Consider the following 6,091-nt stretch of genomic DNA (forward strand, 5'->3'; position numbering starts at 1 on the left):
GTGAATAATACCACTATTCCTACAATGACTCATTTGAGTCGAAGCGAGTAAACTCAACAAATCAGTATGCGGGGAAAGTCAGCTGTGATTGTGCTTCAGTTGTTTATAGTATTAAAGTACAACAGACCGCTGTAATCAAGTCACAGACACATATTTTCATAACTTAGCAGGTAGTCTAGCTTCCTCTCTGACTTTTCTCCAAGCACTCTCCTTTATTGTCGGGTCTCTGTATGCGTGTACAGCGGTATGGTGGTACAGACCTCGGGGAGCGGACCGGAGCGCTGCTGCCGGCGCTGCAGCCCCGGCTTGGAGCGACACAACAAGCGAGAAGAGCCAGCTGTTCTATTGTTGTGCTAACTGTTGCTAATGCTCCGTGCTCGGGGCCCCGGAGCTCTTTAGCTCCGTACTATACTACCACACTCCATACGCACACGACACAGAAACAGATACACAGGTACTTTGACAAAACAGGAGAGAGCTTGGAGTAAAGTCACGGCTCGGCTGCACAGTCAAGCCCCGCCTTCTCACAGGCTGCAGCCATATCCGGTCGCACTGCGCAGGCGCAAGCGACGACACTTCCTCAATCCCCACTGGCGCCATTATTCAGATGATCTAGCTGCGGTGGTTTAACTTTCACGACAACTCAAGACACAAAGTTAAGTTTGACACACACATTTAGTCTGACACAACGAAAGGGACCGAGGTTCAGTGTTTCCCCGGTGTCCCCCTGTAAATCTACACCCGCGGAGAGTTTATAATTATATGGAGGTGTTATAATGTGTCGTGATTGAGATCCTGACCCACCAAACATCCTGGAAAATGGCGAAGTTACGTTTTTCACTCTAAATTACAGAATCGTCACCAGAAACCTGGAACCTGTCTGACACACTCGAGGAGACGGAGGCTGTTTTCCGGGGAAAAGTTCACTGAAGTCTCGGTCTGGAGGGCTGACTGCTGCGGTGATTTATTTTCATCAAAAACACGCGGTGAGTTACAGTTTTCTGTAGGACAGTCGGGACGCTTCTCCATGAACGTAACAGTCGGCTAGCCGTGTGTATGTGAAAACAAAACAAGGAATACTTAAAAAAAGAAAATGAATAGAAAAAAGAATAATGAATAATAACATGAGGGGTGTGTGTGTGTGTGTGTGTGTGTGTGTGTGCGCGCGTGTGTGTGTGCATGTGCATGACAGGGGAGGAGGGTACAACATTGCAAATGCAACAGATAGAATTGCATCAGCTTTTTTAGACATTTTCACATTGCTCACATAAAACGAAAATTAAATAAGATAACATGTATATATGTTTATATGTTATTTAAGTTTCCTTTTATGTGAGCAATGTAAAAAATAATGTCTAAAAAAGCTGATGTGAAATACTGAACTTAGGAAAAAGACTGGTTAGATGTTGTGAAGCTTCATCTTCACTTCTATTGATTTTGAAAATGTTTTTGCTTTAAATGTCTTTCTCTCAAATTCACAAACCTTTTGGCCTTGATCTGGCTCCATAGTATTGTGCCGCTCAACAGCAGGTAGGCTACCAACCAACCAACACACACACATTAAGTAATGATGTGGCTTATGCTGATTTGATCATAACTTCTCTCTCGTTCTCTCTTTTCTTGAAACTTCTTGAAAGGACGTCTTTTGGCTTTTTCAAAATGGCCACTGTCATTAAATCATTCTCAAACTTTTGGCAGGAAAATCTTTGCTAATTTTCAAGAAGTTACAGTAGGAATAACATTTATATTATTACTAATTTTTTCAAGTAAATATGTTCTGTATTAAATCAATGCATAATTACTTCATAATTCATTCTTTATATTACAATTAAACTGTGTTAAAAATGTGTGTATCAAATTTGATACACACATTTACAATATATTACATTTTTGTAATGTAATCTACATCAATCCTACCACAATACAACCACACACTATTTTGCAAGCACTGCACCAGCAATCACCTCTCACATGCCTACTGTGAAACTGTTTTTGTGCCGACCATAAAGTGAAAGAAAAAGGCTGTCAAAAGTTTTATGCATTAAAAAAACAATGAGAGAATCTGCCTAAGATGTTCTATATTTTCAAAATGTTATTTGCACAGTTTAATTTGTATCTAAAATCAACATTGTTGTGAGCAAAAAGTTGCCAAAAATGCCCAATGTATCAAATGTGATACAAAAAATATCTCATAAACAAAATGATATAGAAATATTTTTTGAACTGATTTCGTTAAAAGGTTTTATAAACATCCCAGTTCCAAAAAATTTGAATTTTCTGACAATGTTTTGATGGGCCAGGCTTTACAGGTAATGTATGTTTGTTCATGTTCTTAATACTTTTAACAACATAAAGGGTTAGGCAAATATGCTTGCTGTATGAAAATGTTTATTCAACACTTGAAATCATTCAGGAAAATAAAAGGCTCAAAAAATATCCCCTTACCCTAAATGGGATCAAAATATGGTGATGTCTGCTTTTGGCGAAGGGGGCGGTGGGCTCTCTGCATCTGCCGTGTGTTTGGCTTGCAAATGATATTTGAGACTCAACTTACTTCAGTGGTAACTCATTTCATGTCGACAGTACATGCAGATAACTTTTGTCCTATCGACCGAACCATCTGGCCGTGTTTTGAAAGTGAATTTGCCGTTCATAAGTCCTTTCTCCATTTCCTTTCACTTTCGCTTTTCAGTCCACCATGTTTTGACATTATATGACAAAATATATATCTGTATTATCCACTGATAATTACTTAATACTGTACCTGTTTGGAGTAAGGCCTTCATTCCCTTTTTTATTAGGGTCTAAGCACTAACTGGTACCCTCCTGATATGGGTCTCGGGATTGGGTGAGGCAGATAGGACAAAAGTTATCTGCCCTTACAAAAGTTTGAACAAAGAACCTCTTGCAGTCCATCTCACTTAGATGTAGGCATACACCAGTGTCCAGACTTATAAAAAGCCTCTTGAATGCCCTAAACCAATCAGGAAGTCTACCATTTCAAATTTACAATCCAATTTTAGTGTAGTTTTTGCCACTTTAGTATCGCACTTGAGCAAAGTTCTTCAGAGAATCAACCAGACTGACTTATTATTGTGGGAACCAAAAAATTCTATGAAGACATTATAGTATCAAAAGACACAGTGCAGAAAATTAACTCGATTACGAGACACCACGTAAACGGTGGTCATGTGATGAAAACTACAATCAAATATATAATGCAATATTGTTGATGAATAAAAACAGGACTAAATGTGGTTAACAAAATAAAAACTCTTCTTAAATATCTCCATTTTCGTTGGACGAGACGAAATGTTATAACGCTATTTCGTCTCGCTATTATTATTTTGGCGACGTCACTTCCTCAATCCCCACTGGCGTCATTATTTAGATGATCCACATGCGGTGGGGTTAACTTTTTCAAGACACAAAGTTAAGTTTGACAAAAAGAAAGGGACCGAGGTTCAGTGTTTCCCCGGTGTCCCCCTGTAAATCTACACCCGCGGAGAGTTTATAATTTTAAGGAGGTGTTATAATGTGTCGTGATTGAGATCCTGGCCAATCAAACATCCTGGAAAATGGCGAAGTTACGTTTTTCACTCTAAATTACAGAATCATCATCAGTAAACTGAAAGCTGTCTGACACACTCGAGGAGACGGAGGCTGTTTTCCAGGGGGAAAGTTCACTGAAATCTCGGTCTGGAGGGCTGACTGCTGCAGTGATTTATTTTCATCAGAAACACGCGGTGAGTTACAGTTTTCTGTTGGACGGTTGGGAGGACAGACAGGAGGACGGACGCTTCTCCACGAACAAAACAGTTGGCCAGCCGCGTGTGTGTGTTTGTGAGATATTTAATTTTTTAGGGGCGGCTGTAGCTCAGTGGGTAGAGCTGGTGGACCAGTGATCGGAAGGTGGCTAGTTCTAATCCCGGCTCCACTGATTCCCGAATCCTGGAACTGAGCTACAAGTCGAAGTATCCTTGAGCAAAATAGTGAACCTAATATTTTATTTTACTTTTATGTGAGCAATGTAAAAAATAATGTCTAAAAAAGCTGATATGAAATATTGAACGTAGAAAAAAAGACCGGTTACAATTTGTCAAGCTTTATCTTATATGGATTTTGAAAATGTTTTTGCTTTAAATGTCTTTCTTTCAAATTCACAAATCCTTTGGCCTTGATCTGGCTCCATAGAATTGGTCCACTCAACAGCAGGTAGGCTACCAACCAACCAACCAACCAACACACACACACACACACTTGGGGAAAAAAAAACACTTGACCAAATCTGTCCTTTCACATCCACTGGTAATTGATTAATACTGTACCTATTTGGGGTTATGTTTAAATCACCTATTTTATTAGTGATTTCTTTTTATTTTTCTTATTTTCAATTTAAGGCCTTGTACTTCAGCAAAGTCTTCCAAGAGAATCAACTGGACTGATTGTAAATTGGGTCAGTGCAATCTAAAGACACTAATGTTAAAAAATGTCAATTTTTGGATGTTTGTTGAGCCAATTTTATGACCCAGAAGCGAGTTTTGTAGATTACCAGGCAGAAAGGAACTTCCTTAGTTTAAATCCATTAATTACAACATGATCACCCAACAGACTCATACAGCTGAGACAACCAATGACCTAGCCAGCATACTCAGCTTGAAGGGTCTGGAAGTAGGATGCTTGCTGTCGTCATCTTAACTAATCTATGACTGACAAGTCAAAATCTTTCCTACGTCAATAGTAAATAGAAAATGTTGATGCTCAGAGCAAAAGTTTAGTTTGTCAGTTGAGGCTCAAAACATTGCCCTAAATGTAAAGACATTTGTTTTTTACTTTCTATTGGAGCATAAGTGGTAAATATTTGTGAAAAGTTAAAGCTGAAATATATGACATTTTGTGTTTTATGTGTTAGCAGTACAGCATCTTGTCCTCTATTGCTTATTTCATTTTCAAATACTTTTTTTTGCAGCATCCGTGATCTCTACATTTGTGCAGAAGGAGCCAACGTTGTCATGGCGGATCATGGTAGAACATTTCAGGTAAATAAAAGATTAAATAATCTGCATAATCTAAAATTAGTATTTATTAAACAATACACTCTCACTCCCAACCTATCAAATATAGCCGCTTAGTCAGTGGCTTTAAAGTTCCCATGAAGTGGGAGCTGAAGAGGTGCCAGTTCACTTCCTGGGTTACTGTCAAGGTGCCTTTGAGCAAAGCGCCGTACCCCCCATATGCTCCCCCGGCGCTTTTACAGCAGCCCACTGCTCCTAGCTTGCAGTGTGTATATGTGTTTATACTTACAATGTGCAGCTAGTGATAGGTTAAATGCAAAGAACAAATTTCGGGTGTGTTTGCATGTAGCATGTGATATATCTGGGAAAAAAAAAAACAATTTCCCCCGAGGATTAATAAAGTATGAGGGGGAAAAAAAGTGTAAATCGATGTTGAAGTGTTCTAATTGTGCATGTGTTGCTCTATGTCTCACTTATACGCCAGTATCAGGCCAAACAATGGCAAAAAGTCCAATTGTAGAGTATTTAACGTATGTGGGAGTTTGTAACTTTCTGGGAACGATACAAAATTGGTGATGCTCATCAGGGCCCTTTTATGATGCTACCATCGATATATAAACAAGACGACATCAGTGCTGATTACTATATAAAAACACAACTTAAAAACTTGAATGAGAACACAAGTTTTGATCTTTATTCACTGATTTGGGTGAATCTGGATCATATTTTATGGAGAAAGGATTTTCAGTTTTGATGTCCTGTGGCAGGTCAGCCTCAGCCCTGGCGTTATTGGATTGTGGTTTTGTAGTCACAGCGCCACCTAATGTTGAGTAGCCTCCCAGCTTGCCATTTGGCATCATGTTTCTTTTGGTCCTCAGGGGGTGTTTGTTGAGCCAATTTTATGACCCAGAAGCGAGTTCTGTAGATTATTAGGCGGAAAGGAACCATGTTGTAATTAATGGAATCCATTAATTACAACATGAATTATTACGTCCCTCACCAACTCAACTACAACTTCAATCCCTTCGCAGTCCATCCGAAATTATTTTAATAATTCCCTGTCATTTAGCGTCTCC

The 6,091-nt window shown here is 39.1% G+C and overlaps 1 long non-coding RNA gene across 3 annotated transcripts; it reads left to right on the plus strand.

The window, feature by feature from the left end:
* Positions 1 to 608: 608 nt before the first annotated feature.
* LOC115587936 (uncharacterized) lies at positions 609 to 6,075 on the plus strand. 3 transcript variants are annotated; one of them, XR_003985238.1, is made up of 5 exons: positions 609 to 986; positions 1,510 to 1,530; positions 3,613 to 4,215; positions 4,401 to 4,456; positions 4,970 to 6,075. It is a non-coding gene; the product is annotated as an uncharacterized LOC115587936 (long non-coding RNA). The 3 variants fall into 3 exon arrangements; XR_003985240.1 differs by lacking the exon at positions 4,401 to 4,456; XR_003985239.1 differs by lacking the exon at positions 1,510 to 1,530.
* Positions 6,076 to 6,091: the final 16 nt, after the last annotated feature.

Source organism: Sparus aurata, chromosome 9 (assembly GCF_900880675.1).
Source record: "Sparus aurata chromosome 9, fSpaAur1.1, whole genome shotgun sequence".
Classification (NCBI taxonomy): domain Eukaryota; kingdom Metazoa; phylum Chordata; class Actinopteri; order Spariformes; family Sparidae; genus Sparus; species Sparus aurata.